At 47.0% G+C, this 12,363-nt stretch overlaps 1 protein-coding gene across 2 annotated transcripts in view; it reads right to left on the bottom strand.

Moving 5' to 3' along the window:
* The window catches only part of LOC122366292 (neurotrimin-like), a 38,290-nt gene extending 35,039 nt beyond the window's left edge, over positions 1–3,251 (bottom strand). Inside the window, exon 1 of one of the 2 annotated variants that reach the window (XM_043338369.1) lies at positions 3,109–3,251. The gene's annotated coding sequence lies outside the window, so the exon portion shown is untranslated. The remainder of the gene's footprint in view (positions 1–3,108) is intronic. The other variant, XM_043338370.1, reaches the window with a different exon arrangement.
* Positions 3,252–12,363: the final 9,112 nt, after the last annotated feature.

Genomic DNA, 12,363 nt, shown 5'->3' with positions numbered 1-12,363 from the left:
AATAGCAGTTTTCATTTTTCCCCATTGACTTATAATGGTGAGGTCACGAAAATGACCTGACCTCATATGACCTTTAGGAAAAATCCGAGATATACAAGCTGTGGGACTCGTAATGGATACTAGATCCTGCAAGTTTCATTTCCCTGTGACATCTCCTCTGGCAGTGAGGGCGTTGCGAAGTTGCGACATCTGAAGACCGTGCAGAGGTTCACTTATGACGTCATAGGTCAGTGACCTGACCTGACCCAAAAATGCGGTTGATGTCAGAAGATGCGGCTTGGATCAAAGGTCAGGTATGCCAAGTTTAAGCTCTCTATTGCCAGCGTGTTCGGAGCTATCGCGAAAAAACCCTATGGGGGGGGGGGGCGGCACCCGCCCCCCCTCGGCCGGCGAGGGTTAAGCTATTGCTCTGTGAAAAAAGACGACTCCTTGAGAGACCCCATTTCAAGGCGTCAGATCAATCGAGACCTTACAGGTCAGGTCGATGAGTGAAAGGTTGGATATTCGGCATTTGGCAAATAACTTAACCCGCGCATGACTGGGGGGGGGGGGGAGAGCTCTACAGAGCCCATTCCGTTTTTCTGCAATATCTTCTAGACCGCTTGACGTATCAATACGAAACTTGCAGTGCCTTCAGCAGCATCAATCTGACACCTTGTGTTAAAATAAAAAATCTAGCTAGCACAGATCGGCCGAAAATGACGTAAGAGTGACGTCATGTCGGCCAATTTCGATGCACAACGTTTAACGACGGTAATCGCTCTCAAAAGCTGAGTTTTTTTAGGCTAGATCCGATTTCTTTGCATTTGTGGACTGAGAATATATGTGGCTATCAAGCTGTCGTCTCGGATTTTCCAAATTTAAAAAATTTCTTTATGTATATTCCTACAATTACCAAAAATGATTTTTTTCTTCCAAATTGACTTTTTTTTTGAAAAACCCGAAATATATGTGATAGTACACCCACCGATTAACTACTGTAAAAGTTTTAACCCAATGTTTAAAAGATGGCTGAGTTGTACGCATTAGAATCAAAATTTTGCAATTTAGTTTTTTCAGAACTATTTTTCAGTTGGTTTTTGACATCGTACAGTAATATAAATCGCACCATCGTTTGCCTGAGCTCAATCTGCATCTATTATACATATTTTTGTGAATTTTCAAAATTTGATTTTTTTTTACCTGAAAGTGACCTGACCTCAGCTAAATGCCGCTGAAAATAAACTCAAATGACTCATACGATGCTGTTTTTGAAATAAATCTATGAGTGAAATGGACCATATAACATGCGTCACGTGACTGATACATGACATTAAATATCCGTGACCTAGGATGACCTGGCCTTGATCTTAAAAATTCGAAGTAAAAGATTGGTTCCATCAGGGTATCTAAAGCACATATCAAGGAGTGTGTAAACCAAAAATGAGCCTAATCGCACATGTGCGTTATGGAAAATACCCCAGCCATGCGCGGGTAAAAAGGGTTGCATAAATACAAATATTGGTCAAAACACGTTCGAGGGCCATGTGCCTCCTTACGTTGGTCTTGTGGCATGGGTTCATGTAGCTACTTTTTAGTGGGGAAAGGCCTAAACAAGGTTTATCCCAATTTCCAAGTGAACTCAGACTGACTTGTTTCATCAGGACACATAGATAATCCGGGTGCTCAGTGGAGTAAATTAAAAACTTATGACCAAGTTTAATCCATAAAGTAGCCTAGTTATATAGCCAACATCATGCATGACATTGCACGACCTTACGTGACGTTGACTTCAGTGCAACCTTATATGGCTTTTAGAAAATTATTTAATATATATTAAACCGCGAGAAGGTAGAACAAATCTTTTAAACGTCGAGCCGACCGGCGAGACGTTTAAAAAATTTCTACCTACGAGCGATTTAATAATTTTATCCTGTACCGCCGATATCTTTCGGGCGCTTAAAAAAGTAAAAAAGGTCAGGTCGTCAAAAAGGTCATTTTATATGAAACATACGACATATTTCAGGCTAGACAAACTGTTTACAAGACCTTTAACAGTTTGTTAATCATCTAGACGTTTATAACAATTCAGTTAGAAGGCCACTTTAGACCGAACTAACATTCACCAATTGCCACGAACATGACCTGATATATGACGACGCTTCTTCCCCAGCAGACCTGACGAGGAGCTGAAATTCGAAAACTATGTGTCTAAAGGATGAATGTAAAGGCATGAGAAATTCCAAACCGATCCGGTGTCGTGTTCTGAAGATATGTGCGAAAAACATGAGCTGCTCATAGTCACTTGGACACGTTGATTTAACCCTTGATTCAACTTACAAGGTGATTGTAATCCGCTCCTGTGAGAACCCGTAATGGTTTGGTTCTCATGATGTGATTAGTTAGTATAAGAGGGTACAGGGAAAATAAAATATGAACTAACAACTTATACCAGCATACTAACGCCGTGACAAACTGACGTTTCATCTGATGGACGCGCTCCCAAAGTCGCATGGGCGATCGTTCCGGACACCCCTCGTATGAGCTGCTGCTGTTGACTGTTTGCCCCTAACGTGTAAGTATGTGCGCATTTGTAAAAGAAACAGTTATGCAGCACAGTAGTAGTATTTGAACGTCATTTCCAACCCTTTCGCGTGGGGAATAATTTCGAACATCAGGTGTCGGGCGGCGGGAGCTATACTTGAACTTATCTTCAACCCGTTCGATGTTTTAAAAGCTGCCTCATGCATATTTTGTTTGTCTCTCTTCGTTTACATGCTTACAGATCACACCTTCATACATTCAGCTCATATCTGTGGATCAACAACTTGTAAGACCTCCCTTCGCATCGGTTTCTCTTTCTGATGGTTGTTTTAGATGACCTGCAAGCTGATTTCTTATAGCTTTTAACATACGAGTTCCTTGAATAGGCTCATAGCGTATTATAATGAGTTCCTGCGTTTCCAGTTTGATATTCGATGAAAACATTCGAACCGCGCAGTCACCCTTCGTTACAGACACGCTAGGTAAAACACAAGACAAGGAAAACATGCACAAATCAGCTGAGTTTTGGGCATACAGTGAACAGAACTTATTCGTGAGAGTCAAAATTTAAACAAACCACCTCACCTTTTCGAACTATTTTCAGGTGGAAAGTCGTCCAGTGCTTTGCGATTACCTTCTCAATGAATTGAATGCGCCGGGCCTACTCCAGCAATAGCCTGCACACCCCCAGCCAAGTCACTGAGTCGTGTTCCTCACAGCACCCACTGGCAGGGGAGCAGTGGCGGGCCTCGTCACGTGCTGGGGGCGGGGCCAGTGGCACGCCGGCTCTTTTGATTGGTCGAGCACCGGCCGTGACTGGTGGGCACACGCGGCGGGGAAGAGGCGGGTCCTCCAGTGAACTGTCCTGAGACATTACACCGGCGGCTTTCCACGGCCCTCACACGGTCAAGGCTCCACTACTGACCTGAGAGTTCACACCGGCGGTTACCAACGGCTCACATGGTCACGGCTCCTTCACTGTCTTTAGACACTGCAGCTCACTCGATTGCTCATAACTTTCACACCCTAACGATTGGTGATGCTGACCTTATGGACATTGGACAGGTCTGTTACTGAAGCTATAGATCCAGAACGATGAAGAAGAGGCACTTGTCATTTTCTGATGAGTTGAAAATAATGCAGAGCGCTGCAGAATTCATAAACTACTCCTGTTTCAATATCCTGCATCAGCATTGCAGATTAGGTACCACATCATGTCCGCTGATTCTACCTTAAATCCAGCTCAAAACATTTATTTCCATTGCTGGACCATCGTGTTTGATTGACTTCTGAAAGCTGCTTGAAATGGAGGAAGTTACTGATTAGCCATAGCAAAATCTAATTCACTTAGGGCATGTTGATCAACTTTTTCTAGCAATTCAAGAAAAAAAAAATCTTATTCAAAATTGCAAAGCATGAAAGACCTGCGTTTTGAATGCGAGACTTGTTTAGCTCACTTTAATCGGAAGGAAAAGTCTAAAAAAAGTTCCTGATGTCAGTACCTGTTTTGATTTCTAACCATTTTGTAAGGAGATGTGATGCGAAGGCGGATGTGAAGACGTATCTGAAACAATAATTGAAAAAAAAAACTTTTTACGATGTTCATAAGATGTTTTCAGTCAGTGAAAGTAAAAACGTTTTAGTCCAAACACAGTCATTGTGTCTTCCAAAATCCAAGCAATCTTCAGGTGCTAAACACGGTCATTAGGGGACTGGAACGTAAACAAGACATATAACCCTCGCCGGCCGAGGGGGGGGGGGGCGGGTGCCGCCCCCCCCATAGGGTTTTTTCGCGATAGCTCCGAACACTCTGGCGATAGAGAGCTGAAACTTGGCATACCTGACCTCTGATCCAAGCCGCATCTTTTGACACCAACCACATTTTTGGGTCAGGTCAGGTCACTGACCTATGACGTCATAAGTGAAACTCTGCACGGTCTTCAGATGTCGCAACTTCGCAACGCCCTCACTGCCAGAGGAGATGTCACAGGGAAATGAAACTTGCAGGATCTAGTATCCATTATGAGTCCCACAACTTGTATATCTCGGATTTTTTCTAAAGGTCATATGAGGTCAGGTCATTTTCGTGACCTCACCATTATAAGTCAATGGGGAAAAATGAAAACTGCTATTCTGGCGCCGGGAACGATCTCCAACTATCTCAAGCACACAGAATCGTGATTTTATGCACTCCTTGCAAGGTTAGATGCGTCACTTTTGCAATGTTGACCTTGCGTGACGTCATTTATGACGTCATCAAGGTCATATTAGTTTTTCGTCAATAACTCTTGATCAAAGTGAGCTAGCGAGTCGGGAAAGCCACCAATGGACTCAGGAAGACCTGCCGAATCGAATGATATGCGACATGACCTCTTTCGACCAACGTCATGACCTGGGGGTGCTGACCTGACCTTGACCTGAGGTCAACACCCCAAGTTGACCTGACCCGGACAAAAAGTATATCATTAGACGCGCCTGAGCGAGACGAACACGATGCTGCCAAAATCGGCGCTCTGCGGCCGTTTTTTGAGAAGTTATTCACCAAAAACTGAACCGTACCTTGGGGCACTTGACCTGACCTCAGAGGTCACCGGTTGACCCAGGACCTTAAAATCGGGTACCAATCTCTGCGTCTCGTAACGGCGCACACGCTCGTTTTTTCCACGACGCGCTAGCTCCACCAGGGGCGAAACGGCGGGGGGGGGTCGTACCCGCCCCCCCCCCTCGGCCGGCGCGTATGTAGAAAACCAATAGGTCCGGTGAGGGATAAGCTGGAATAAAAGTGCTCTTACGTAGAGCACATCTACATACTGATGACGTGCAATGTGCAGTCCGTGCGAATTGAGACCTCAACTGACTTAAATAGGTCAACCATGATTTCACCGGACCTTTATGACGCACCAGTTTTGAAGGCAATCAGTCAGCCTTTTTTAGATACATGTGCCTGTAATGAAGCACCCATATCGTGATACCTGACACATAGAAAGGAAGCTCCCGTGGGAAACCTAAATAAATCAGTCCAGTCATCCCTGGGATATTGCAAGGGGGATTATTTGGCACAACTAATTTGACACTTGAGATGCGCAGTTACGATCACGCTTGTGCATCAAGAATAGTTACGGAGCGAGCGAAGCGAGCGTAGTCTTTCCTTAGATTAACGGAAATTTCTGAGTATGAGCGGCCGGCCGGCCGGCCGGCCGTGGTCACGCTTTTGCGAGGCTTATATCTCAGCAACCACTTGACCGATTTACACGCGGTAATTTTTGTAGGGTAGCTTCATTCCTTCTACCAAGTATTGGACTATTCCCGATGCATGTGGGTGACCCCTTATGCACGTGCCACGTGCAAAACGAAGAGGTGTCAGTTTTGTAATTGTTGCAATATCTCGGTAACTACTTGGCCGATTGCGCTGAAAGTTGGCATGTAGGTAGGCACCCACTAGGCACTGCATATACATGTGCCAGAGTTGGGGTGCTGCTGCACGTGCGCACGTGCAGGGGTCGTTTCCAGATCTCGGGAACGGCTGGACCGATTGCGCTCAAATTTGGTACACAGTTAGGGACCGGTTAGTAGGGTGCCGTGCACAAGTCAGTTGGGACCCATTTTGCACGTGCGCACGTGCAGGGTGCCGCTTCCAGATCTCGAGAACGGCTGGGCCGATTGTGCCCAAATTTGGCACATCGCTAGAGACCAGTTAGTAGGGTGCCGTGCACAAGTCAGTTGGAGGTACCCCCTCGCAATTTCGCACGTGCAAGGCCCACCCTCTCGCTCGCTCCGTTAGTCGCCCCAAAAGGCGTTATACTGGTTAAAGGGACCCTCCCACCTTCAAGAAAGTTAATGAATTGGCATGAAAGTGATGTTGCTCGGTTCAGAAAGAGCGAAAACGAATATCTACCAAATTTCACCGAAAAATATTCACCGGTTTTCAAGATATTAGACTTTTACATTTGTTTACTTTTTTGGGATCTCCGCTGTTTCTAGCGACTTTATTTTAGAAGTGCGGCGTTTGCGGCAGATGTTGCGCGCAAATAGCATATACCACCGCGTGCTACAAAACGTTTTAGTCAAACATTTAAAAATCGTTAGATATCTGCGCTGACGTCACACATTCAGAGGGGTATTCCTAAGCATTAGCCCCTCTGAATCAAAATGCTGCAATTTTGAAATTCAATATTTCCGATTTAAGGCATTTCTCGATGTTGTGAGTGCCGAAACCGGTAATTGTGAGCCAGGGACCCCATTTTGGCTATCTCAACTCAAATCTAATGTTAAGGTGGGAGGGTCCCTTTAAATAAGGACTGAGAGGATGTGGCTGCGCAGCATATATCATTTATCAAGCAGGTGCACGGTTGTGCGGGTCCGTTTGTTTATCTCCAGAACGAATTCAGCAATCACGATAACAAATGGGTACGCCATTGCAGACCAACTAAATGACTGACCGGCACAACTCACTTGCGGTATCATTTAGGACATGTGAAGATGCAGGTCCACTCCTACACCTCAAGGACGGTGTGACTGATGATCTTGGAAGATAACGATATGTAACACGATACATGCCACTTCCATTAAAAGGAAAATCCAACATTTACGATTCACTTGATTTATTTTTAATATATTTTAGGGTAAATGATACCACCAATGATGCCACCAAATTTTAGAGTGATCTTTTGAACGGCAAAATTTATCGTTATCTAGGAAGAGAAAGTAAGCGCGTATCACACGCAGCTTTACTCAGATGTTTCTTTTAGTCAACGTTACTGTAGAGCGTAAACATTCTTCAGAGCAGCGACTGGCGTTCGGCGATGTAGCGCCTGTGTCGCGCATGCCGCCCCATCCTTTTGTCTGTGCGGCTGATGGACGGCCGGCGTTTGACCTGCGTCTCTGCCGCCGCGCCGCCGTTCGAGGATAATTGCTTTCTTGCGGCGTGGCGCGGTAATTACCTCCAGAGGGGAGGGGGAAGAAGAACACGCGAGAGGGTAGCGCCCCTGTGAATACAGACCATGGAAATGGCGAACTAACTCTCGTGTCTGTAGAGAGGTGTCTTTTGGGTCGTGGGTGAGGCGATTAGTCTAGGCGATTTATTTCACGATGTCTCAACTTGTATCGTGATGTGCTCAGTTCGTTCTTACGCCGTAAAATAACTACAATAACTACTGTAATAACTAAAATAACTACTGTATAAGCCTTTTTCATGACGGGTTATCTGCACCAAACTTGACCAAAGCTAACCAAATCCTTTTTCAGAAAATATATTTACATCATGAACTAATTTCAATGTTTATTCCAGAATAATGCTTAATATTTTGATAGATAAGGCATCTACACAACTAATGCAAACCACGCTGCGACCAACACATGAACCTAATTTGACCAAATCGCACCAAACGTGACCAATGACCATTTGTGGGCCGGATAACTGTCGTGAAAACGGCTAAATATTGTGTTTTGACATTACCTATCACTACACGCACTAACTCTTTTATAGTCTGGTAAACCTAAGAAAGAAGACCTTTAAAGTGCAACCACTACTAATGCATCAACCTTTACCAGACCATATACATACTATAGGGCACCTTTATATTGTTTTGAATATATCTGAGAAAATTTAACTAACTAGCTTTTCAGACATATCTTCTTCAAACTACTATACCTACAGTTCCAATGATCAATACGCTTGCAAAGTGATTCGAGCGCTTCACCTCATTCTTTCTTAGGCTTGCCAGACTATAGCTTCTCGTTATTAGCCCACTAGGGCCACAGCAGTTCGGTGCCAGCACATACAGCCCAGGTAACGTGTTTCATCTAGCCTCTGAGCCGACTACTGCCACAATAACAAGATTATTTCCGAAACGGTCGAATTAGCAGCGCCCGATGCTCCCCGTGCTTCGCGTGGCCACCGAGAGGGGACGGAAGGGGAGAGGGAAGGGAGAGGGGCGGGAGGAGCAGCGGGGAGGGGGATGACGCTGCCGGCGCACCACGCTAAATGACGTGTGGGTGCCGGCGCGGCGCGGCGGTCGCCCGGCCGCTCGCGTGGGTCGCTGAGCGGCCGGAGAATGGGTGGCCTCAGACGACGGACGCAAACGTCACGGTACAAATGGTGACGCGCCTGGCGTGCCCTGGGTCGTGCTAGATATTGACACCGCGTGTGAGTGATCGATGCACCGCAGTCACTGGCAAATTGTTTTGCCCGTGTGGTAGGAATGTCAGGTGTGATTAGAGATTCATTTCGCTATTTTGGAATGTCAAGGCAGCTCCAACTCAGTGGTCGACCTTCGAAATGCTTTAGCGCTACGTATACGGGGCGTGGGCTGGCACTAGGTAATGCTAAGTTTCACTCTTCAAATCTGTTGGAAAACTTAACTGAGCGGTGAGAGTCCATCGGCCACTCCAGTTCAAGAAGAGGACAGTGGGCGCACTAGCTGGGTGTTTCGGTCAGGGCTTGCTATATGTTCATTCAGAAGAAAGATGATATTTAATACTATAGTCAAACATAACAATATGACAGTTTTGCAGTCGCCATGCCCTATTTCCAAAAAAAGATGCATGACATCTCTGAGAACCTCCCGTTGCACAGGCCACGTGTACCCGCACCGGCCGCCTGATGTGGACCTGCCGACCATCCTCCCCGACCGGCCGGCCGGCTGGCGTCCGGAGCCGTCGCGCGGCGGGCAGCTCTGTGTCTCTCTCTATCTGTGGGCGGCGACGCGATGGCCTTCTTCCCAGTGTCGTGCTGCCGCTGTCAGTCGCGGCACACACGATCAATGGCTGCTCGGCGTCGATTCATTTCTCTCACAGACCGATGGGTTGTCGATCCGAGCACGCAGATAGGAAAAACGGAATGTCAGTCCAGTTCGGCTCGAAAAGCTGCACCTTGCGTCGCCTGGGAGTAGACGTGTTCGGCGAATGGCGATTGAAAGCGCTTGGGCCATCCTTGCCCTGGCGTACGGTAGTTTTCATTCGTATTGACATATCCTCGTGCAGCTGTGATCAGTTGATTGTGGAAATAGGCTAGTATACATGTATAGTTATGTATGTAATCGTGCATGTTAGGTCGATGAACATGCTACAACATTTCACTTTACAGTACACAGGAAATAACGAAACCTGCTCATCCGCTCAACAACCACTGAACCGATTGACTTGCGGTCTTTTGCTGAGTAGTTCCATCCCCTCTACGTACCGAACTACTCTTGATGCATGTGGATTGCAGGTGGCAATGTACCCACGTGCCATGTGCATTGCGCATCAACAAGAGGCGTCAAAAGTTCCCTGCAATAACTCCGCAACTATATTCCTCGCCGGCCGAGGGGGGGGGGGGGTGCCGCTCCCCCATAGCTTTTTTTCGCGATAGCTCCGAACAGATGCAGATGGAAAACTGAAACTTATCATACCTGCTCTTTGATTCAAGCCGGATCTTTTGACACCAACCGCATTTTCGGGTCAGGTCAGGTCACTGACCTATGACATAAGCGAACCTCTGCACGGTCTTCAAATGTCGCAACTTTGCAAGGCCCTCACTGCCAGAGGAACTTTCACAGGGGAATGAAAGTTGCAGTACCTACTTGCTAGTATCCATCAGGAGTCTCACAACTTGTATATCTCGGATTTTTCCTAAAGGTCATATGAGGTCAGATCATTTTCGTGACCTCACCATTTGTGACCTCGTGACCTCATTTTCATGACCTCAAGCTGTAATCGCCACGCCATATGTGGAAGGCTTTTGGTGTCAATACATACACACATACAAACATTTCAAGTCAATGGGGAAAAATGAAAACTGCTATTCTGGCGCCGGGAGAACGCTCTCCAACTATCTCAAGCACACAGAATCGTGATTTCATGCACTCCTTGCAAGGTTCGATGCGTCACTTTTGCAATGTTGACGTTGCGTGACGTCATTTATGACGTCATTAGGGTCATATTAGGGTTTCGTTAATAACTTCCGATCAAATTAAGCTAGCGGGTCGAAAAAGTCACCAATGGACTCAAAAAGATCTGCCGAATCGAATGATGTACGACATGACTTCCTTCGACCAATTTCGTGACCTGGGGGGGGGGGGGGGGCTGACCTGACTGTGTCCCGAGGTCAACATCCTAAGTTGACCTCATCCAAACAAAAAGTATATAATTCGATGAGCCTGAGCGAGGCGAACACGATGCTGCCAAAATCGCGGCTCTGCGGTCGCTTTTGCGAACGTATATTCACCAAAAACGGAACCATACCTTGGGGCACTTGACCTGACTGCAGAGGTCACCAGATGACCGAGGGCCTTAGAATCAATCGGATATTAATCTCTGCGTCTCGTAACGGCGCACACGCTCGTTTTCTCCGCGACGCGCTAGCTCCACCAGGGCGAAACGGCGAGGGGAGAATCATACCCTCATACCCGCCCCCCCCTCGGCCGGCGTGTATGTAGAAAACCAAAACATCCGGCGAGGGATATCTGAGACTATTACACTGAAACATCGCCTACCTGTGGGCACCTACTCAAAGTGATGCTGATATATAACGATTGGAGTACTACTGCACGTGCGGCGTGCGCAGTTGCAGAGGACGTTTGCACATTTCGAGAACGCTGGGGCGCTTATGCTCATTTTGAACATTGCTGGTAGCAATTTCTAACGTGTCCCGCCAAAGTCAGTTGTTGGTCTTACGTCTCACTTGATCACAAGTAAAGCTTACTTACTATCCCTCGCCCGTAAACGGCGATCTGCCACCTTCGCCCATGCAGGGGGGGGGGGGGGGGGGTTGGTGCGACCCCCCCTTGGCGTTTGAAAACGGAGCGTCGTAGAGCTTAGCGGAAAAGACCAACGGATTGCTCTCGCCGAGATCTCGCGATTGGTGGTATATTTTTTTGGTCCTAGGTCAACATTTGACCTACTTTTGACCGGTCAAAGGTCAAATTTTCGGAAAAATAGACTTTTTTTTCAAATTTCCGCGGCGATTGCGGCAAAACGGTGGGAGATATCGACTTGAAACCTTCACTATCGTGTTCCTTGATCAATTCTCTATCGTTTGGTATGTATTTCGTTTCCCTAGCTCTAAAAATGGCGCGTTGGGAGCGCCGGAAGTCGGCAAGGTCACAGTCGGCGGCAGAAATTCGAAGAATCAAAATTTAAATTTTTGAAATCTGATTGTATTTTTGGATTTGGGAGGTCTATTTGCTCCCTATAGAAGCTAATATTGCTGCATATTCCCATTGAGGTGACAAGAATTAGCAAAATAGTGGTTCGGGCGCTTTTCAAAAATAGTACCGGACGCTGTTCCTCTTGTGACGTCATAGCTCCGTGACCTGACCTGACCCGGTCAAGTTTCTTATACCATATGATAGCCAATACTTGCCCCAACATGCATGGGAAGTTTCATCACGATCCATCAACCGATGTCCGTACCACCGGCAGGAAACCTCGGGCGTTGACACTCAGTTTGTGAAAATCTGGCCGGAGACTGTTCCCTTTGTGACGTCATAACTCCGTGACCTGACATGACCCGGTCAATTTTTTTATCAAAAGATGCGCAAGGTTTGCCCTATAAGGTACCCAAAATTTGGCGGCGCTGCGCGCCGCGGTTTTTGCACTATTTTCGAAAAGCCTCAGGGGGGGGGGGTTGCACCAACCCTTGCATGGGCGAGGGCTATTGCACTCGTTCGTTTGTCGCCCCCAAAGGCGTCTCACTGGTCGCCAGTGAATGATGCTCTGCGTGCTGTGTCTGTGACCTGCAGCACCGCTCGTGGCTGGGGTGTGCTGCAGCAGCCGGAGGGGGCTGCAGCTGTGAGGCGCGCCGGTGGTAAGTAGGCTAATTGTCAGCCCGACAGACGCGGTGTCACCCAGCCACCGACG

This window comes from Amphibalanus amphitrite, unplaced genomic scaffold (assembly GCF_019059575.1).
Source record: "Amphibalanus amphitrite isolate SeventyFive unplaced genomic scaffold, NRLGWU_Aamphi_draft 000795F_arrow, whole genome shotgun sequence".
NCBI classification, from domain to species: Eukaryota; Metazoa; Arthropoda; class Thecostraca; order Balanomorpha; family Balanidae; genus Amphibalanus; species Amphibalanus amphitrite.
The sequence above is the reverse complement of the archived record's forward strand: the minus strand, read 5'-3'. Positions and strand labels throughout refer to the sequence as shown.